The 23,504-nt window shown below is 42.6% G+C and overlaps 1 long non-coding RNA gene across 1 annotated transcript; it reads right to left on the bottom strand.

The window, feature by feature from the left end:
• Positions 1 to 1,011: 1,011 nt before the first annotated feature.
• LOC140637052 (uncharacterized) lies at positions 1,012 to 23,459 on the bottom strand. Its single transcript, XR_012034291.1, has 9 exons — positions 23,273 to 23,459; positions 20,552 to 20,744; positions 18,663 to 18,741; positions 18,488 to 18,534; positions 17,357 to 17,480; positions 7,963 to 8,063; positions 4,739 to 4,945; positions 4,492 to 4,604; positions 1,012 to 1,418 (listed from the first exon to the last, which is right to left on the bottom strand). It is a non-coding gene; the product is annotated as an uncharacterized lncRNA (long non-coding RNA).
• Between the last annotated feature and the right edge of the window lie 45 nt (positions 23,460 to 23,504).

The raw sequence follows: 23,504 nt of genomic DNA, 5'->3' as shown, positions 1-23,504 counted from the left end.
AGAGCCTGCCTGGGTCTTTGCCCTATCTGTGCTGCTAAGTGCTGGGTGACAGTTTCTGGCCAGTGCCATGGGATCTCTGGGCCTCCTTTCCTCAGTTGTGATATCTTGGATAATCTCTGAGATCCTTTAGGTTCTGAATTCCAGAAGGTTCCTCCTCATGACTGTGTGGCTGTCAGGGAGGGAGGAATAATGTCTATTTTGTAACGGAGTTCCTATGTATCATATCCCTAAACCCACCAAGCACTTTACCATGTCTTCATTTTGCTAATTAAAAAGGTGTAAAGTGGCATTTCATGGTTGTTTTAATTGATATTTCTTAGGTTATTAAGAATTGTGAACATCACTTACCTGCCTTTTGGATTCCCTCTCCTGGAAATTGCCTTTCACATGTTCTACCCATTTCCACTGGGATTCTTGCCATCTTATTGATTGGCATAGCTTCTTGTGTGTTATACATCATATTGCTATATTACTTTTAGATATTTTCTTTTTTTTTAAAGATTTTATTCATTTATTCATGAGAGACACAGAGAAAGAGGCAGAGAGATACAGGCAGAGGGAAAAGCAGGCTCCATGCAGGGAGCCTGACGTGGGAGTTGATCCGGGGTCTCCAGGATCAGGCCCTGGGCTGAAGGCAGTGCTAAACTGCTGAGCCACTGGGCTGCCCACTTTTAGATATTTTCAGTTAATTTTTTCCAGTCTATCATCTGCTTGGTAAATTTTCCTATAGAGTCATTTGTTAAACAGAATTTCTCAATTTTGATGTAATCAAATTAAAAAATTTTTTTGCCTTATGAGTTGGCAAAATCACTAAGCCTTTAAAACTTTGTATGAGAAGTTCTTCATTCCTAGGTATAATGCTTCCTTATGATAAAGGATGTTGTCGTGTATATAGGGAACTGTTTGGAAGCCTACCCTATGTCAGTGTCTCACTTGTCAGTTCTTGTACCAGCACCACTGACATCAGTTCTATTACTTAGTAGCATATCTTGATATTTGGTAGGACAAATCTTATCTTTTAATTTTTATTTTTTCATGATTGACATAGCTATTCATGCATCTTTATTTTTCCATATAATTTTACAGTAAGTTTATCTAGTTCTAACCAGGATGTGAGGGTGATCTGGCTGCAATATCTGTCCCTCCATTGATTGTCAGTGTTGATCCAGCTGATCTGACTGGCTACAGGTGTCCCCTTCTTCTCTCACCACTCCATGTGCATCTGTCCTGAAGCTGCACGCTCAAAGAGGCTGACCTTCTCCATCAGAGGAAGAGGATCCTTCTTGGCTGAAGGGCATACAAGTAGCTGTGCTCCTCTGCTAGAACCATCAAAGTCCATTTGAAGGAAAATGTAGTGTAGTCAGGCTTCCAAGACTAGACACATCCAAATGAGGCACTGCATGTGGCAGTCTGCCTTTCTTTGAAAAAATAAAATATTAAGCTGAAAGTGTGTTTGGGATTACAGTTAGAGACTTATAATTTGGGGGACATTGACACCTTTATAAATATAATTGTCTCATCCAAGAACATAGATTATTTGTATTTTTCAGATCAAGGTCTTGGTTAAATTAATTCTTCCTTAATATGTTATAGATGTTGTTGCTACTAGAATTGTATCTTATTTTGATTAGATTTACCAAGTGATTATTTCTAGTATAGATAAGCACTTAAGTAGATGATGCCACCATTTCAAATTGTGACAATTATCCTTTGTCCTCTCATTGGTTCTCCTTATGATTTTGCCCAGAACCTCTAATACTACATGAAGCATTAGTGGTAGCTGTGGAAATCTTTGATTTGAATGTATACTTTCGGGATCCCTGGGTGGCGCAGTGGTTTGGCGTCTGCCTTTGGCCCAGGGCGCGATCCTGGAGACCCAGGATCGATCCCACGTCGGGCTCCTGGTGCATGGAGCCTGCTTCTCCCTCTGCCTGTCTCTGCCTCTCTCTCTCTCTCTCTCTCTCTGTGACTATCATAAATAAATAAAAATTTTTAAAAAAATGAATGTATACTTTCTTCCCCAAGTAATATTTACTGTAGCCATTGGTATACAGGCTTTTCCAAGTTATTTCTTCCTATTTGCAATTTATGAAGGATTTTAAAATAATTTTAAATATGTTGAACTATTCCAAATGCTTTTTCTGCATCAGATGATTTTCTTCTTGTAATTTATTGACTTAGTTCATTTATATTGCTAGATTTTCTGAAGCTAAATGATCCTTTTTGTCCTAGGATAAACCCCAAATGATCATAATACATTCTTTTCTTAATTATTATTACACTGTTGACTTCAGTTAGTTAATATTTATTTCAATTTTTTCTCTATGTTCCTCAGTGATATGAACCTATAATTTAATTTTCTTGTGTTATCCTTAACTGGTTTTGAGCTAAGGGAACTTAAGCCTCTTGAAACGAACTGGGCAGCTTTTGCTGCTTTTTATCTTTTGCAAACATCTTGTATAAAATATAAATCAAATGATTCTTAGGATATTTATAGGTGATACCTATAAAACCATCTGAGTCTTGCAATTGCTGTGAGGATGGGTCTTTATCTAAGATTTCAATTTCTTTAACATTTATTAATCTACTCCATTTTACTTCTTGTGGTCATCTTGGTATTTCATATTTTTTAGGAATTTGTCCACACCTGGGATTTCAAAAGATTTTGTTCAGGATTTATTTATTTAAAAACCTTTATTGAGTTTGTGGTAATTTTCTTTTCCTTCAATTTCTTGTTTATATCTTTTATCTCATCAGTTTTATCAGATGTAGGTCTATCTTATTAAACTTTGCAATGAGCAAGCTATGAGTTTCTTTAATAGCCATTTTTTCCATCTTTTTTATTTCAGGCCCTCATCATTATTATTTTCCTCCGTTACATGTCCTTGAACTTGCCTGTTGCTCATTTTCCATCTTCATGAGTAGAGCGCTTAGCTTATTTATTTTTAACCTTTTTGTATTTCTCACAAATGTATTTAAAGCTTCTAATTTTCCATCTAAATATTAGCTATGCCCCGCAAATCTGATATGTGGTGTTTATATATTATCATAATATATTTTATTATATACTTATGGTTTATATAATAATAAATAACTACTATTTAATTTCAAAATACGGTATTTTAGCTTCATTTCTATGCATTCTTAAGTTTTAAAGACTTTATTTTTAAGCAATCTCTTAACTAATGTGGGGCTCAGACTCATGACCCTGAGATCAAGAATTACATGATTTACTGACTGAGCCAGCCAGGTACCCCATCATTTTTAACTTTATTGCATTATGTTTAGAGAATGTATTTCATATCATATTAGTTTTTTGGAATTTATTCTTCTTTTATTTCCTCATACAAGGTCTATTTTTGTAAATATTCTCTGATATTTGAAGGAATGTATGTTTTTATTTATGCAGAGTGCTTTATATGTGTGTGCATATACATAGTTTATATTTATAAATAATAAGTTTTATTAACTATTCATAATACATTTATATAATTGAAAGCATTTTTAAGGTGTAATACATATTTTATATATTTTTAAATATTTGTTTTAAATTATAATTTATTATATATTATTTGTACATAATAATATATGTGTTTGTAAATATTATGTAAATATAAATGATACATGGAACTTATTAATCATCTGGTTTAAAACATAGATTCATTCATTTATTTTTTGTTTCTTTGATCTATAATCTTCTGAAAGGGATATGACTCTCCAATTATGCTTATTAATTATTTACTTCTCCTTGAATTTCTGATAGTGTTGTGATTATTATTTTATGGCCATACAGTTAGGTACATAATGTTTATGATAGTTCTGTTTTTTTATTTAAGTATACTTTTCATCAATATTTATTATATATCTATATATCTTTGTCTCATAGTATTTTTTACCTTAAGTTCTTTTTTGTTCAATATTGCTACTACAGTTTATTTCATATTAGCCACAAATATTTTTCCAACTTTTGTTTTTAGCCTTTTAACATCTTTTTTGTTAAGTGGATCTCTTGTAGATAATTTTTTTCTTATTTAAAAAGCTTTTTACATTCAAAAATGTTTAATTCCTGCATGATTAATATATACTGTTATATTAATTTCAGGTGTACAATATAGTGATTCAACAATTTTATACATTCCTCAGCGCCCATCACAATAAGTGTACTCTTAATCCTCTTCTTGTAGATAATTTTTTAAAACCCAAACTGAGAGTCTCTATCCTTATTTTGTGAGTTTAACCCACTTACATTTTTTGGAACTTCTTTTATATTAGGATTTATTATTGCCTTTTTATTTAACTTTTTACATTCATTGTACTTTATTTTCAAAAATTATTATCCCACTTACCTTTGGGTAGGGTATTATTTTGCTGAGTTAAAGAGTATGCATTCTATTTATTTTACTGAAGACCCATATTTATATTGATTTACTCCTGTTCCTGCCTTAAACTTATCAATATCTATATATTGACTCTCATGAGACAAGCACTTACCATCCTTTCATGATCTTCTGGTCTCTCCTCCTCACCCCATGCTGATGTTGTCTGGAATGTTATTTTTCAGTTGCCATGGGAGTATTTTCTCTTTCTCTTCATTTTGGTTCTAGCTGCATTTTTGTTGTTGTTTAAGGAAAAAAAAATATTTACCAAGATACTTGATCACATTTATTTCCTCGCCTCACCAAAGTATTATAATCACATATTTGAGTGACAGTTTGGCTGGATACAAAATTCTACTTACAGAGTTCCTTTCTTCAATCCTTTAATAACATTATTCAACTGTCTTCTGGCATCCAGTGCTCCTTTTAAGAAGTCTAACATAGATCTAATTCTTGTTCTTCTGTAGGTGATATGAAAGCCTTTAAATATACTCTTTGTCTTTGATGTTCTTGCATTTCATGTGATTTCCAGGAAACCAGAACAGAGAATGAAATTGGCCTCCCAAAACCTCAAGAGGAAGAGAAAAGGGAACAGAGTCAACTTAGGGTCCCTGCAGGCCATGGGTAACTGATGCCTAGGATCTTTATAATCAGCTGAAGTGCAGGGTGGCACTGGGCCCAAAGGGGAGAAGCTTCTCCCTGAGCTAGTGGGAAACAAAGGGCAAGGCTGGGATACACAGGTGCAGGGTCTTCTTAGACAGACTTGCCTCCTGGGGAATCCAACCTATCCATGGCTATCTTCATGTCTGGGTCAGATCATGCATGTTTATCTCCCTGGGTCTCAAGCCTAGCAAGTCCCAAATGTAGCTTCCCACTAGCCCAGGCCTCAGGCCTGAGGCAGGCTCCTGGTACTCCCTTCCTCAAATCTGAGGTTAAGCAAGCTACCTGGCCACTCTTCACTGTCCCCTCACTGAGACCTCAGACCTACCTGTACTTGGTAGAAGCCAAGTACAAGTCCACACAGGAAAAGTATTTGGAGCTAAAGCATACAGAAAGTAGACAACAACTGTCCAGGCTAGAAGACAGAATAGAGTTTGGCCCCAAAGCTGTGAGAGAAAGTAGGGGACCTGGAAACAGTCCCACAGGGTCCACTAAGCCAGGGTGACCTGTGTCTAAGATCTGTACATCATTGCTGTTGGTGTATGTAAGAAAAAAAGAAACAGAGAGACTCTGGGTTTCTGTCTACTGAGTTCTGGGCAGATCTTCCCACCAGATGGGGTTAGGAAAGAGATAAGAGCCCTTCCCTGGACACAGGGCCCTCAATACCCTTGAATCAGAGCAGAAGATCTGGTGGAGTCTGAGGTGACTGAGGCAGATGAAAGGGGTGAGTTACATTTCTCCCAGACCTCAGAGAGAGGGGAGCATTTCCTGAAGAAGTAAGCTCCCCTGGAGATACCACCAAGCTGATAATTCTGAGAATAGTGACCAAATTGCTGGAAGAGTCCTCCTACCTCAGCTGAACTCTCATGATAAAGAAGCCAGCATCTAGCCCACCCCAGATTGTGTGCTGAGAATCCTGAGCCGCCATCTGGGGCTTGGAGCTGTGACTAATCTGGCACACTCATTTGCAGATGTCTGCCAGCACTGGGTTTTCCTCATAGGGCTTTCCCTTGGGAGGGTACTGGCTTTGCAATGAGAGCACCTGTCTCGACACTTCATAAAGTTCCTCAGGCACAACTCTATTTCCCCAAGAATCTGGATAACAAGCCCTCAAGTCAGAGCCCTCGCTGGTCCCAGCTACTCCTTTCCCAGGGCTGAGGTAAGGGGAGAGGAAGTCCACACCCATAGCATAGGCCCCAAAGCCAGCCCTCTGGTTACAGAGCCACCTAGCTCCCTGCCCTACCCCCCCTCCATCTCACCTGAGGCCAGGAGCATCAGAAGGACAGGTAGCAGGAGCAGGCATAGGGGTCCCCAAGCCATGCCACCTCCAGCCTGTTTCTGACAGTGGAGAAGAGAAGGGGAGGCCTCTGGGGAGAAGGAAGCAGAATGTGAGCCTGATTCTGCTCCAGCTTCCCAGCATCTCTGAACTAGAAGACTCAAGAAAGGCCACCACCTTGACTGGAGAAGTAAACTAATGGGCAGGCTCTCTGGGAAGTGGGGAGGAAGGAGTGGGTAGGCTTGGGTGGTGGTTTGCCACCCTCAGGGTCTGTTTCTGGGCCTGCAGACCTGAATCCCGCCTCAGGTGCTCACTTTTGCCCAGCTTTTCCCTTTTTCTGTTATGCCATACTTTCCACCCTATCACACTCCTCCATCATTGCTGCAAAAAGCTCTGAGAATGTCCAAGAAAAGAACCATGGTAAAAGAAGAAGCCATTCCTCTATTCCCCCCCCCCTTTTTTTTTGAGAGAGAGAGAGAGACAGACAGAGCACATGCACCAACAAGTGGGGATGCAGGGTAAGGGCAGAAGGAGAACGAGAGAGAGAATCTTAAGCAGACTCCACGATGAGTGGGGAGCCCAATGCTGGGCTCTCTCATGACCCTGAGATCATGACCTGAGCAGAAATCAAGAGCCCGATGCGATGCTCAACTGACTGAACCACATGGATGCCTTCCATTCTTCTATTCTTTCTCTCTGTGTACTGCCTGAGAGTGGTTGGGGGGCTATGGAGTCCCTCTAGTCCCCAGAACAAGATAGGGACTCCACTCCAAGGGCATGGTGGGTCAGTGATATATTTTCAACCTGAGAAGTTTTTGAGTGGAGAGAAAATTTCAATTTCAGGCACTGTGAGAATGGTGCCTGGGAGAGGTGGAGGCCAGGGGAGGGGAAGAAGTGCTGAGCAGGAAATATCAGAGGGGAAGATGAGGGGGACAGATCTGCTGGCCCCAGGAAGCAGGGAGGAGAGATCAGCACCAGCTCCATCTCTTCACTTCTCATTCCCTAAATGTGCTCTGTCAATGTTGGTTGGAAGAATACTTGAGTGGGTGAAAGGTGAAAAAGTCTTTCATTTAAAAAATGTATGTGTAAAATGTGCAGAGGAAAACCAGCCAATGTTGGAACAAACTGAGAAATAAGATAAAGTGGTAAAGTATAAAATAACTATCCATGAGCCCATACTGATATAAATAAATAATTGAATAAATTTATAGACAAATGGGGGAGAATAGACAAATCTTTCCAGAAGAATTCCCAGTAATTGATATAGATACTCTGCCCTCAAGGGTGAGAGCATAACTGCTACCCCTTAAGTATGGGCTATCTATAGTGCCTTTCTTCAAACAAAACAAAACAAAACAGGGAAAGAGTAACTTCAGAGTGGACAAATCTGCAAACACCATCTCAGCTCTGTGACCAGGTTAAGACTGACCACGATAATCATGTGGGTTGTATGTACCATTGACATGATCTGATGAGAATGGCACTTTACCTCTATGGTTTTCCTCCCAAAACCTCTAGCTTAGTGAGAGAAAATATCAAGCAACTCTCAAATGAGAGACAGGTATTTTTTAAAAACTTAGTTTGATTAGGCACAAGAACAGCAAACAGGACCATTTAAGGGACTAGTTTATCTAAGGACGGTACACTCACCAATGTAGGTAGCCCAGTGTGCATTGAACTCTCACATGGCTGTTTTTTCCAGTTGGTTATAACCTAGCTCCCTGCTAGGTGTGTTTAGTCTTCAGAGCATCCTGTTCAAGTAAGAGGATTAATCTCATCTTCCTAAAATTAGGGACATTCTGATCTGCTCCAGACCACACATGTCCCTGGACCTCCCTGCCCTGGTCTGGCTGTGGAACTGGGCCCTAGAGAGCCCAGAGAGAAGGCAACAACAGGGGGGAGGAGGTGGGAAGCTGGAGTCTCTGAGGAAAATGATCAAGGCACATGGAGCCTAAGCTGTGACTGGGCACCAGGAGATTGCCCAGGTCAGAGGGGACAAATGGAGGAGGGGTGTCCAGCCACTTCCTGTCTGTGACCACATGTTCTCAACACAGAACTAAAGTGAAGGCTCAGCTACTCTGCATTAAAACTGGATTTCTAGGTTCTGTTAGAGGCCCCAGCCTGTATTAAGACCCCAGGGTGTCTGCTCCTCGCAAGACCCCAGTCCTGACTGTCATGCTGGTCCTTCTTCAAACTGTGTTGAATTGCTCCTGTGGCTGCTCCCCAACTAGCCTCACAGGTGTTGGGCCACAAGGGTGTCCTCTCGCCAGAAGCTGATGAGGAGCCTGTAAGCAGTGTCTAGCTGCTCACAGTAGTTCCTGATCCTGCATTGTGCTCTAACACTACCATACTGTGGACACTCTATTCCTTTCCAGACAGACTGTGAGTCCCTTGAAGGCAAGGCAACTTTTTCCTCTATGTGAACCCTGTCTTGCTCAATCCTGCCACATCATCTGGGCATGCTCCTTGATCTGAGAGGGAGGGGCCCACCGAGTGCATCTCCAGTCTCTTATTGTGGAGGCTGAGCTGCAAAGCAGAGCCAGTGACTTGTCGAAGGTCTCGTGGAGATTTCACAGCTGAGCCAGGCATTTGAACCCTGTCCCTCAACACAGCCCAGCATTTTGCCCACCTCCTGAACAGCTCTCATCCACTACGGCTCCCAGCAGCATGTCCCTGTCAACCCCCCAAATGGGGTGCACTTGCACTCACAGTCCAAGGACAAGGCAGCATTGGTGGAGACTTGGAGGAAAGGATTTAGGCACCAAAATAATATAAGCCATATCTTTGAGAATAAAAAATTAAAAAAATCATAAGTGTGATTCTTTTTTTAAGAAGAAAATCTGCTTTAATTGAATGGAAATTCTAAATCAAACTACCCAGGTGTAAAAGTACCAAGTGCTATAAAAAGTTTTCATCTGCATTAATAAGAAGCTAAATTTATAACAAGGAACTGAAAGTTTTGTTAGCCAACTGGTTCTGTTGAAAGAAAAAGCTTGAGAGCAGGGCTATCTGACAGAGAATATGGTAGCGATGCCCCATGTCCTCCAGCCCAGCACAGTAGCCACTAGCCATGTACAGTCGTTGAGCATCTGACACATGGCAGGTGCTACTGAGGAACTGAATTTTGGTTTCTCATTTGATTTTAGTTAACTTAAATGTAAATAGCCATGTGTGGTTAGTGGCTAGAAGATTGGCACAGCTTTAGGTGACTGAGGTCAATTTTAACAATACCCTGCCCTCCTCAGAAGGAACGGATTTCTTTGTTGTGTGGTATTTGTGAATGTCGAAACTATAAAGCTAATAGAAGATCATGTATCAGAAGGTCTCTGTGCATTGTCTAAGAGACAAGATTCAAAATATTATTGTGCTTCATGTTGGGATGCACATCTTAAATAAGATCCCCAAACCTAAGTCATAAAGGGAAAAATAGATAGATTTAATCACATTGTCAAACACTGTCTTCCCCAAATAACAACCTGTGGAGAAGAGAAAGCTGAGTTTATTGCTCACGTTGGTCAGGGAGGACACTACCGCAGCGTCCTAGAGGAAGGGCAAGGTCAGAATTTATTCAGAAGTTTGGTTTAAGGCAGGTCTTTGCAGGGCTTCATTAGGCGAGGGGAAGGATTATAGTACAACAGTCCATAATTAGTAGGAACAGCAAGGCAAGGATTTTGAGTCAGAGATTCAAAGATGCTTAGGACTCAAAGTATTTCTTGATGCTTTCCATTGAAGAGTCAATTGATCTTTCAGAAAGTTTCTATAATGAAAAAAAAAATTTTAAAAAAAGAAAGCCTCTATAATGAACAATGAAACCATTTGCCTGGGGGGGGAAAAGAAAGTCTGGAAAAATAAAGTAATACCAGAACAGTGAAAGAGCAAAGTCATGTTAATATAGACAGTAAGATGTGGCTGAGACAGATTGTGATTATAAATAGTTTCAGCACACAGCATAAACATTTCTTTTTCAAACAAAAGCTATTGTGGACAAAAGACACATTGGCAAAGAGCGCCACATAGACACCAGCTTTCCTGCCTGCAGCCACAGGAGCCATGCAGTGAAGGTTTGAACTACAGCTACTTGGAGTCAGACAGATGCCTTTGGCTCTTCCTGGAATGAGAGAGAATGGCATGAACACCTGCTGCTCACCACCTGATCTTCTCCTGGAAGACAATTTCTCATCACCCCTCTGATGAGGTAAGAGGCTTTCTGCTGTACCCCTCAGAACAGAACCACAGATTCTAAGACCACTGAGTGGCAGTTGCCAATGGGTCCTCAGCTGTGGGGTATCATATGGCTCGTTGCAGTTCTCTGACCCCCTTTTGTTTTGGCATATGAGACAAGGACCCCAGGGAGTTGGAACATTGAGCTGATCTTCCTTTCACTGCCTGTGTAAGTAATAGACTGTCTAAATCTTAAAATGGCTCCTTGTATTTTCTGCACCAAATCACCCGAGGCCTGGCCTCATGCGTGCTTGCCAAGTAACAGATGAGAGATTGAGGAGAGATATTTGCAGTGTGAAAAACTGACCATGGATGAATATCTAAATGAACCAAGGGGTTACTAAGAAGCGCAAGCAGAAGAAAGGAAGTCCAATAGCAAAATGATCAGAAGCAAGAGATCCAGCACAATAAATATCCAAATGTCAAATGAGCCCACAGATATAGATGTTTGATTTCGTTAGTTCTCAGAAGAATATTCATGTAAAACACTGAGCTGTCACTTTGTACTCAGCTGACTGGAAGGAATTAGGAAGTTGGATAAGATTCAGTATCAGTGAGAATGTGAGAAAGTTCTGGAACTTCCATGAGGAATAGGTGTGTGACTGTCCTATACTGTCTCCAATCCCTGAATCTACGTTCTATTGTCATTACTGTTTTTTGTGTCCTGTCCTGTTTAGGAAACATTTGCCTACTTCAAGATCATATTTTCTGTTTTCTTCTAGAATCTTTATTGTTTATACCTTTCATATTTAAGTATGATCCATTTTAGTTAATTTTATGTATGGTGTGCAAGAAGGGTAAAAGCTTTATTTTCACCCTTGGTGACTATCCAATAGACCATCACTATCTGTTGGGAAGACCAATCTTTCCCACTAAATCACAGAGACACCTCTGTGATAATCAGGTGAATACATGTATGGGTGTGTTTCTGAACCCTTGCTCTATCTGCCTTATGCCCCCTGGGTATGTGCTCTAGAAAAAATCTTACATGGGTCCTCCAAGAAGATGATGGGAGTATTTATTTCAAACTGCTTTTCATTTTTCTGGATTTTGCTTGTTTGCTTATTTTTTAAAATACTTTATTTATTTGAGAGACAGAAAGAATGAACAGTGGGGAGGGTCAGAGGGAGAGATAGGGAGAAACAGGCTCCCTGCTGAGCAGGAAGCCCAACATGGGGATCGATCCCAGGACCCAGAGTTCTCTATCCGAGCCCAATGCGGATGCCTAACCTCAGCCACCCAGGCGCCCTGGTTTTCTTTCTTTCTTTCTTTCTTTCTTTCTTTCTTTCTTTCTTTCTTTCTTTCTTTCTTTTCTTTTCTTTTCTTTTTTTTTTGCGCTGTATTTTTTAAATTTTTGTATTGGAGTTCAATTTGCCAACATATAGCATAACACCCAGTGCTCATCCTGTCAAGTGCCCTCCTCAGTGCCCATCACACAGTCACCCCATCCCACCCCACCTCCCCTTCCACCACCTCGTGTTCGTTTCCCAGAGTTAAGTGTCTCTCATGTTTTGTTACCCTCACTGATATTTTCGCTCATTTTCTTTCCTTTCCCCTTTATTCTCTTTCACTATTTTTTATATTCCCCAAATGAATGACACCATATAACGTTTGTCCTTCTCTGATTGACTTATTTCACTCAGCATAATACCCTCTAGTTCTATCCACATCGAAGCAAATGGTGGGTATTTGTTCTTTCTAATGGCTGAGTAATATTCCATTGTATACATATACCACAGCTTCTTTATCCATTCATCTTTCGATGGACACAGAGGCTCCTTCCACCCACCCCAAGGTTGCTAGAACTCATAGAGCAAGTCGGCAGTGTGGCAGGATACAAAATCAATGCCCAGAAATCAGTGGCATTTCTATACACTAACAGTGAGACTGAAGAAAGAGAAATTAGGAGTCAATCCCATTTATAATTGCACCCAAAAGCATAAGATACCTAGGAATAAACCTAACCAAAGAGGTAAAGGATCTATACCCTAAAAACTACAGAACACTTCTGAAGGAAATTGAGGAAGACACAAAGAGATGGAAAAACATTCCATGCTCATGGATTGGAAGAATTAATATTGTGAAAATGTCAATGTTACCCAGGGCAATTTACACATTTAATGCAATCCCTATGAAAATACCATGGACTTTCTTCAGAGAGTTGGAACAAATCATCTTAAGATTTGTGTAGAATCAGAAAAGACCCTGAATACCCAGGGGAATATTAAAAAAGAAAACCAGAGCCGGGGGCATCACAATGCCAGATTTCAGGTTGTATTACAAAGCTGTGGTCATCAAGACAGTGTGGTACTGTTTCTTTATTTTTTATAAATAAGATCAGCTGCTGAAGCAGATTAGGTACCCATCACGAGGGGAATGGGAAAGTAAAATTCAACACCAACTTAGAATCATACATAGCAGTAAAAAAAAAAAATCAAAGATTCAGATTTGCAGATGATAACAAGGATGGTCTCAGAAGCAAAATAAGATTGAATGAAATTTACAGAGTTATAGTTTTCCAAAAAAAGATTAAATCACAACCTTCATAAGTTAAAAATTAAAGTTTGTTTAGCTCATATTCAGTGAATTAACCAGGCAGACCTTAGAACCAGTTAAAAAAGGAAATCAAGAAACATACTGTTATATGGAGGAAAGGAATGTTGAAACAAATCTGGTCCTCAAAGATAAGCCCCTGTTCAAAAAAGACCTGCCTTTGGTTCCAAATGTAATCAGTTCTGATTTTATTAAGTTTTGAAAAGTTTGATTCCAGAATGCTAAAATGGAACTATTTTCACTTATGTGACTGCCATGGAACCTGAATTTTCCAAATGTCACTGAATAATTAATAATCATGTGTATATCCCAGGAGTAGACTGAAGTAGAGTGATGGGAAATAGGAATCATTTTCTTAAACACGCAGAAGTTTTTGAAAAAAATACCATAGATTTTGGAACGGGAAAAAATAGGAATTATCTGTATTTGTATCTTTTTATGCAATATATGGCACATAATAACGTCCAATATATTGTTTTTGGTAAATAGGAACTTTTATTATAATATAACTTCATAATAGAAAAAAGGGTATATTTGCTATAACATAACAAAGAATGTATGTTTGTATTTGTCTTTCACTGACAGTGAAAAAAAAAACAGAACAGAACAAAGACTTTCAAATTTGAACTGTTTTCATCTCAGTTTTGGATGAGATTGTTCGGGGGATGCCAGGGACCATTCCTCTCTCCTTCTCATGGATCTTTCTGTACAGTAAAAAGTCTGCACAATCCTTTCTCAGACTTTCTGGCAGCCAGGGTTCCAGATATAATTTAGGTGCCACCAATCAAATCCATCTGTGCAAGACTTAAGTTTGGAGCAAAGGTATCCATTTTGCTGGATAGTGGCTGAGGTGGGGTGATGCTGGAACCAAAAGTTATGCCAGCAGCTTCCTGATTTGGGAAGTTTCCCAATTCTCCAGGGTCCTCACTGTGACAAGAGCAATGTCCCCTTTAGCAGCACCACCCTATTGTGTGGCTTTGAGAGTCATGTCCAGATCTGATTCTGTAAATCATTTACTATTCTAGTTTTTAAAAATCCCTTCCTACATAAAATAGGCAGATTGGATTTAGCTATCTGCAACTAAACCTTGACTGACACAAATACCAAGAAAACAGATGCCATATTCCAGAGTGAGGCAGGAAACCAGTGCACAACCCATGCAAAAAGGTATTCAAACCTCATCCACACCAAGGGTATGCATTTGTTGGGATTTTGAAGATTAGAAGAAAATTTTTAGAGATAGCTTGGGAATATTAATACCCTGCAGGTAGAGGGGAATGGATGTCTCCTCCTCACCTCAAGCCCACAGAAAGGGGCTTCAAGGTCACAACTTGAATATATTAAACGTCTTCTGCACTTTGAGAGACATGGCAGACTGGTGCCTGACTCCAGCCTAAGAACTGTAATGGACAGAGACTGCCAGTGGCTAGATGTCCCAATGTCAGAGTGAAGAACAGGTGGCTGTGTGGGGGTCCACCAGTGTGCCATGAGTTTGTTGGGGTGAATCAAATGGGTATTTCCTGTGGACCAGATGTGAGCTGCACATGTGTGAGACCCTCAGTGTGGGTTGTCACGGATCCTGTCCAAAAACGCTGCCTGGGGGTGGACAGATCCCATGGAAGAAAGCTAGAAGTTGACTGACATAGGTGAGGAAAATAATTTTCCGTCTACCCTTCTGGGTTCCTGGCTGAGACCCCTGTGATAAAGATAGATTAACAATAGCTGTATCTTTGGAGTGACTGGGTGACTGAGGGGGGCACTTGACAGGATGAGCCCTGGGTATTATACTATATGTTGGCAAATCGAACTCCAATAAAAAATATACCAAAAACCAAAAAAAGACAGATTAACAAGAGAAAAACTAACAGAAGTTTATTAACATGTATATCTCATGTACACAGGGGAGATAACCAGGGGAAAAACTGAGTAACTGCCCAAGGTGGCTTAGAACTCCAGTTTAGGGGATCCCTGGGTGGTGCAGCGTTTTGGCACCTGCCTTTGGCCCAGGGGGCGATCCTGGAGACCCGGGATCGAGTCCCACGTCAGGCTCCCGGTGCATGGAGCCTGCTTCTCCCTCTGCCTATGTCTCTGCCTCTCTCTCTCTTTCTCTCTCTCTCTCTCTCTGTGACTATCATAAATAAATAAAAATAAAAAAAAAAAGAACTCCAGTTTAAATTCTATGTTCAGCTAAAAACAAAAGACAGGTATGGGGAAGCCACAGGGCAAAATTAGTTTCAGGGAAAGCATGGAAAACAAGAGTTAAGGTTTGTTATGCAGATTTCAATCCCTGCCTTCTCCACAGATAAGTTTCTCATATGGTTTAGAGTCCTCCTTCTCATCCTGGTAGAGAGGAAGACACCTTTACAAATGGGGATTTCCTTCATAAATGTAAATTCTCTCACAAAAGTTAACTTCCACTCTGCTTTCAGAGCTTCTTCTGTATCTGCTGTTTCTCAAAATAAACTTTATGCCAGACATGTTTTCAGGTGGCATATTCTGCTCCCCATACTGCCAAATGCTTGTAGACTGAGGAAGTCAGAGGCCACCAGTCAAAAGTCAGATGCAATTGCATGTGTCAATGAAATTGCAGGTAATGGGGCTACTCCGAGGAGCCCAAAAAGTGCCCTATGACAGAAAGTCAGCTTTAAGCTGACCAACCCTTGGAGCAGTGGCAACAGGTGAGACCTTCCCTGCTCCCTTCCTCTTCCCTTCCATGGCTCTGTCCTGGGGGACGTCAGAAGCTACAGCAAGAGGTGGAGATGGTAGCAGAGGAAAGAAAGAAAAGCCAGTTAGTACCCTTCTATCCCTCTGACAGGGGGACAAAATCGAGAGGATTTGGAGGAGAAGATTTCATTTTGAATGGAACACTTTTTCCCCTTATTGAACTGAAGCTACTTTGGGAATAAACTTTATACTGCTTAGAATGGCTCAGAAGGGTATGGATGAATAAGTAAAGCACAGAGGGGTTTTAGGGAGTGAAACTACTTTTAATGATACTACACCAGTGGGTATGTGTCAGTACACCTTTGTCCAAACCTATAGCATGGTCAGTACCAAGTGTGAGCCCTAAGGTGAACTTGGACTTTGGTTGACACTGATACGTCAATGTAGATTTGTTGATTCTAACAAACGTACCACTCAGGGACAAGACGCCCATAGTGGGGGACTCGGTGCAAGTGGGGCAACAGGTGCGATAGGGGAACTCTGTGCTGTGTCCTCAGTTTTGCTGTGAACCTGAAACTATTCTCAAAACTAAAATCTATTTTTCAAAAAAGAACCAGAAGAGTGATGGGTCTTGCCATACCTTTTACCAACAGGCCAGCAAGTTCCCCAGCAGAGTGAGTTTGGACGGCAGTGCGAGAACAAATATAAAGTTCATCTGGGGCAGCCTGGGTGGCTCAGTGGTTCAGCGCCACCTTCAGCCCAGGGCGTGATCCTGGAGACCTGGGATCGAGTCCCACCTCGGGCTTCCTGCAGGGAGCCTGCTTCTCCCTCTGCCTGTGTCTCTGCCTCTCTCTCTGTGTGTGTCTGTGTGTGTGTGTGTGTGTGTCTCATGAATAAATAAATAAATAAAATCTTTAAAAAGAAAAAAAATTTAAAGTTCATCTGAATTACCCTTTGTGAATCCCAGTTGTGGTACTTAATACAGAAATTGACTGCCATTCCCTTGGCCCTGATGACTCCCAGTGGCTTCTTTGCTGCCAGCCCTCTATACTCCCCCCTACCCATTACTGCTTTTCTCTCTCTGGCTAAGAGAGGGGCTGGGCAGAGATCTCACAAAAGTTCAGGAAACCTGTTCTTTAACACTGAACAGAGCGGAATGTGGTATTTGTTAGTGAAGGAAGGCATGCCCCTCTGCTCCTGGAAGGTCGAGTCTGCTTCCCTGGGTTTGCTGTGTCCTGGGGACATCTCAGGAGGCTGCCTTACCTGATGAGTGGCAGAAATGAATGTTATTTGAAAATGATGCATCTCTGCCATCTCTGGCCTGCGTCTTCCTCCCTCCTCTGAAGAAAAGACTGGATTGCTAGTAACTAAAATCCTCAGCCTGCCCCTCCCACCTGTCCCAAGGAGCCAGCCCAGCCCCACTCACATCATTCCCAGGGATAGGGCCTCCCTCCTCTCCAAAGACCTCTGAGCACAGAAGTGAGGAAAGTCAGGGAACAGGCTCTGGGGAACCCCTGGGAGCTGGTCCCTCTAAACCCACACCTGAAGCCGCTGCCTATGTCCTCTCATTCATTTCCACCCAAGCCTGGCCATGGCTCTCACTCACCTGAGCCTGAGGCTTTCCAGAGAGACACAATGAGAACACCAGGCCATTGTTCAGGATGAATCCACATGTCAGAACAATCTCCAACAACAGAGGTCCTGTGGAACAATCGTCAGCAATAGCAGGCCTGTGGAAAGGGCAAGCACTGGAATCCTAGCTTTGACTACCCCCACACCCAGAGTCCAAAAGGGTGGGTATCTGCTAAATGTTCTATTCTGAAGCTGAGCCTGCTCCTGGCCATGAGAGCAGCCAAGCAGGGGTTTGTACTCTTTGAAGACGGGGCCTCTACTTTTCCCAGGCTCTCACCGCAAAGGAATCTATCTGGTCTCCTGCCACTAACACCTGCCTTCTCCAGAACTCCTGCACAGCTGCTGGGTCACTCTGCACTGAGACCCTCACTGTTCCCCTCAGGAGGCCTAGGGAAAGCCCTTTGTGCTCCCCGCTGCTTACAGAAAAAAGTGCACATGACTGTGGCCTTCAAGGGTCTCCACCATCTGAACTTATGGTCGTGTGTTAACCTTATCCTCTCCTTGACATTCAGCCCACTGTCCACCTCTGTAGCTGACACATTCTGTGTGCGTTCTCACCACTTGCTCCTGGCATGGAACGCCATCCTCTCTGTGCCTTCAACATTTCTCTCCCTCCAGGTGGTGATCTCTGACACCCACCTGTGGCCCTCACTCCCCAACAGCTCTGGGTGGGGAACAGCTTCTGTAGATCCCATTCCTTTAACTCCAAGGAAGAGGCTGCTAAGGGATTACTCAAATTCCATTGGCGCTGGGGCCCCATTTTCTAGATGGTGCCTCATGGGCAGGGATATAATATGACTGCATACTCTTAGCATCCCAACTCCCAGCTCCTTTCCTACAGAGCTGATGGATGGGACTTTTGCTGCCTTGAAGTAGTAACATTCAAGGCTTGGATTGGGCCTTCAGGATAGAAAAAGAAGAGAAGGTCATTCTGCCTGCTAGGGTTCAGGACCCCCTTGGTCTGCCTGGAGCAGGAGAAAGTCCTCCATGTGGTCAGCCTGGTTCCAGAATCCTCATGTGGGGCCTGAGCTGAGGGCCTCAGCTAAGCCCTTACATTCCTTTGCTTGGGCCTCCACAGAGCAACCCTCGTTTGGACACAACTTACATTGGATCCAGATTGCCTTGGTTGGTTCTCTTGGCCAGTGCCATTTTCTGAAAGAGATAAAAAGCCCTTTTGAGCCTTGACTGACATGGGCTCCTACTGGGTGCCCAGATTCCGCCTGCCCAAGATGGCTCGGTATACTCCGAGCTTGCCTATTTCCACAACCCAGCTGACTTACTCTGAGCCAGAGAGGGACCTTCTTCTTCTCCTACATGCTGAACAGCCATCTTCCAAAATCATTGCCATGGGACAATACTCTGTTTGGGGGAGAAACATTCACAGGGTCCTCGAAGGTCAAAGGTAGAAGGAGTATTCAATACCATCCAGCCCAATCCTCCAAGGAACAGGATGACAAGGAATGCCCAAGGTCACTCAGCAAACAGACCCAGGGACCCACGTTTCCTGACCCTATTCCTATATATCTCTGTGACCGCCAGCTGGCCTCAGCCACCAGAGTCTCATCCAGTAATCCCAGTCTAATCTTTCAGCTCTCAGTACTCTTGTCCTCCCAGCCCATCACAGTCAAGTGACCCACTCACCTGCCACGAGTCTTTCTACTCTTGCTTCTGACCTACATGGAGCTTGCCTGTGAGGCAGGGAACCTCCCTCCTGCCCTCCCTGCCCCATCTTCTCTCCTCTTAAATTCTCATTTCAGCCCTTCTACTGTGGGGTTGGGTGGACACCATCCATCACCTCCAAATATCCCCCCAATATATTAAGTTTCTTTTTGTGCTCCACAACTGCCATGCCCTCCCCCACCTGGAAAACTGAATAAAAAGTCAAGAATAAAGAAAGACTCTCCCCAGTGCACTGAAGGAGCATCTATTCATCCCTGGGCAGGCCCAGCCAATCCCAGAAAGAAACCTTCTCTGTTCATTTGTTTTAACCTAACTAAAAATCAGTCCCTGACTATCCTTCCTAGGAGTACAAACTCAGGTATTACTGCAAGTACCCTCTCCGGAGGATTATACTTTGTTTCCCCTGTGAGGCTAGTAATTCCTTCAGGCAAGAGCAATCTGTACTTGACTCGGTTTCCTTAGCCATATTAGCCTAGATTTTCTCCAGTTACTAGAGAAAAGGAATGTGAAGCTGCTACCCATCCTGCACTGAGTGCTCTTTATGGCTTGACGGAAATAATTATGTTAGTGTTTATCATAAACTAAACCTGATACACTTCTCATGGAATAGTCTGGGATCAGTCATTCTTGATTACTTTTCTTGGTGTTCTCGTCGCGTGAGTTAACGAATCAGGCAGCATGAGGGATTCAGACCTGGTGAGCCCACGCCATCTGCTAGTGCCTGGAGTGAGCACACTCCTCCGAATGTAAAACATAAGGCTTTTGTTCCTCTGAACTCAACAAACACAGAAGAACCCAGAGAATTGGAGCCACTGAATGTCACAGTGTGGAAAGCCAGAAAAGGGTGGGGGACTTGCTCGAGGTCACTGAGCATGTCCGGGGCAGAGAGGGAATGGGTCTCGGGCCAGCACTCTTCTCCTCGTCCCATGACAGCCTCACCTCCCTGGGTAAAGAGCAAAGTGCTAGTGCTTCCACACCATCCAAATTAATAAAATGTCTCTGAGTAGAGGGCAATGGAACCGCTTAACTGACTGCATAAATCCTTTGTAACCAGCCAGTTAGTTCCTGGGTATCACTGGATGTTTCTAAAGTACTGGGAATTACTATATTCGAAGACTTCCCTCTGTCCTGCCTATAGCCCTGTCGGTTTGCATGGTCAACTCTTTATTTCCAAATACTACGACGTCCAACTTAAGCCCAGCCCTCTCCTGATGTTCACATATTGCAGTTAGCAGGACATGGGCCAGCGGTGTCCTGTGGGGAGGAGGCCCCTCCAACACACTCACTCAAAAGGAGGTTTCTTATTTTTTTTTATTTATTTAAATTAAATTAGCCAACATATAGTACATCATTAGTTTCAGATGAGTTCAGAAATTCATCAGTTGTGTATAACACCCACTGTTCATCACATAACCTGCCCTCCTTAATGCCTATTACCCAGTTACCCCATGCCCCCACCCATGTCCCCCCCACCCCCCAGCAACCTTACCTTGGTTTCCTATAGTTAAGATTTCTTAAGAAGCTTGAGGCAAGGACACCTGCATGGTTCAGTTGGTTAAGCACCTGCCTTCTGCTCCAGTCATGATCCCAGGACCCTGGGATGGAGCATCAGGCTTCCTGCTTCTTCTCCCTCTCCCTCTGCTTGTGCTCTCTCACTCCTGCTCTCTCATTCATGGGCTTCTCTGTCTCAAATAAATAAACAAAATATTTTAAAAAGAGAGGAGGAGAAGAAGAAGAAGAAGAAGAAGAAGAAGAAGAAGAAGAAGAAGCAGCTTGAGGCAGAAGTATCAGGGTCCCCCTCCCCATGTGGATAGACAGGCTTTCTAATAAACCTGTGGTTTATTAGAGGTGCCCCCACCAACAAGAAACAACTAGAGGTAGTGAAAGGGCCTCATTTTGCTCTCTAGAATCTATTCCTCATCTGCTACTTTTTAAATCCCTTTAAAAAGGGAGCAGCTTCTTATTGGCAAACTGGACCCATTTCAAGGATTCACCAAGAACCATCCAGTCAAGGTAGGATCCCAGCTGCATCCCAGTATCTGCTGAAAGATACAGGGAGAAACTTAATCTCTCTGAGCCTCCCTCCCTTGTGCCATGGGAACAGCAGGGCTTATTTCACAGCAGGAAGATTAACGAATTATGCTCGTGGCACAGAGTCTATGGTCAGTTATCTATTTCTTCAATCAGGCTCTCTGATACAGAGAGGATGTTTGAGATGACCTAGTGCAACTTCTTCACAGGTGAGAAAATGGAGGCCCAGAGAAAAGCTATGGCTTTCTCAAACTCACAAAGTGTGAGTGTGGAAGATCCAGGGTGCAATGATTTGGGGTCTGAAGCTTTTCCCATTACTCTGCTCCATCTCTCCAAGGCAGCCCTCCCAGCATATGGGGCCTCAGCCTGTGGCTGAGGTCAGTCTCCACAAAAACCCTTCTCTGTCCTGGGTCTCGCTTCTTCTCACCTTTGCACTCTACCCAACCAATCTGTTTGAACAGGACATGGGGCTTCTAAGGTAAGAGATCGATCACACAATGGTACAGCCCCAAGTCCTGCTGGAGCTCTGTCACAGTGACCTTGCATAGGGCCTCAGTGGGACAATCCTTCAGCAGGAATCTCCCTACCTGGGCCCAGTTCAGGCCTTTATTTCTAATGTTCGTGCACACCAGTGTCTCTGGGGGACCCTGGCTCCTCATCTGTGGCCAGGCCTTCAGGCTAGAAGACTAGGACATGTTGTTGTAAGAACCAACAGTGGTCCAGTTCTTTCCTTCTAACAGGCACTTCTGTTTCTCCTCTTCGCCTTCAGCTTGGAATCCTATAATGAGGAGTCAAAGGGCTTCACAGAGCAAATGTTTCTTCCACCATCCCTACATCTGCAGACCCCAGTGCAGATACAAGGTCGCAGATCAAAAGTAGTAGTAACTCCACCAAGCCTTTCTGAGTCATTTAGGATTTCCATAAATTATTTTGAAATGGTTCAGAAATTTTATATATACACATATATAATATATAATTATATATACATTTATATTACATATTATTATTTATATATATTATTTATATATACTTACACAATACATAATTATATATAAGTATATATATATCTCCCAGCAAAGTACAAACATATGGAGCAAATAAGGCAAAATATCAATTATGGTTGAGTGTTTGAATCTAGCCAATAAGCTTATGGTGGCTACTCTTCCCAGATTTTGTAGATTGGAAAATTTTCGTAATAAAATTGGTAAAAAAAAAAAAAAAAAAAAAAAAGAATAAAAAAGAACTTAACCGGTTTTACAAACTATATTCTATTCTTCTTGTGCTTCCCCCAGACATGTCCCTTGCTTTCCAGAACACAGTACTTCATACTAGCCCCTGCCATCTCAGGGCTGAATGGCCTCCCCACTCCTCTCCATCCCCACCCACCCACCCTGGTCCCAGAGGAGAATCTACCTGAACAAAATTGCACCTGCACTAATCTCTTTCCCCTTTCAATCCTCAATACCATTGGTCACCCTGTACCTGCTTACACCACCACCACCACCATCATCCACCATAACTTGTATTAAGCACCTATATGCCTAAATACTGAGCTGAAGAAGTTTACAGTAGTCTACTATTTAACTCTCAGGAGAATCCTCTAAAGTAGGTACCATGTACAAACAAATACTGAGTAGGTACTATTTATAAATGAGGACATTCAGGCTCAGAGAAGCTGGAGGACTTCCTCAGGTCATAAATGTAGAAAGAGACAGAGATCGGATTTGAACCCCACTCTGTCTGATTCCAGAACCCTTCATCTCTTTTCTATGCTGCCTTTCTGTGTCCTCCTAGAGAGATTTGTACTGTATTTTTGTCTTCATGTTGTGACTCTTCCCTTTTGTTACTTACCTTTCATTTTTACCAATGCCTCCTCTACTTCAGTGCCTGATTCCTTTAAAGAGAGACTTCATCTTACACTTTATATCTCCCAGGAAACCAGCATAGCGATGAGAAATTGTTTGGGTGACTTCACATAATTTCTCGATTTCACAGTATGCTAAAGGAAGCTCCAGGTTCTGTTTCATCACCTAGTTCCTGCTGGGATAGGTGCACCCTTCATTTCTCTTTCCTGTGTCTAGCACACATCCTGATCCCATCCAGTCCCTCCTAAGGAAGTGAGAGAAACCCCTCTTCGCAGGTATCCCTTTGACTGTCTGCATCCCTGCCACCTCCTTACCTGAGGCCCAGAGCAGCAGCAGCAGCAGTAGCAGCCATGGCCACCCCCAGAGCCCTGTCCCCTCCATCCTATCCCACTCCCAGGGTCCATTGGGTGCTGGCCTTCCTGGGGTTCTTCCAGTTGCTGGAGGATGTTTCCCCCACAGGGGTGTTTCTCATGTTTCCTGAGAGGCTTGACTATCACTTTGCAATTGAGAAAGGAAGTGTGAAGAGGGAGCAGCTCGGAAAAATGC

The sequence above is a fragment of the Canis lupus genome, chromosome 7, assembly GCF_048164855.1.
Source record: "Canis lupus baileyi chromosome 7, mCanLup2.hap1, whole genome shotgun sequence".
NCBI lineage: Eukaryota > Metazoa > Chordata > Mammalia > Carnivora > Canidae > Canis > Canis lupus.
The sequence above is the reverse complement of the archived record's forward strand: the minus strand, read 5'-3'. Positions and strand labels throughout refer to the sequence as shown.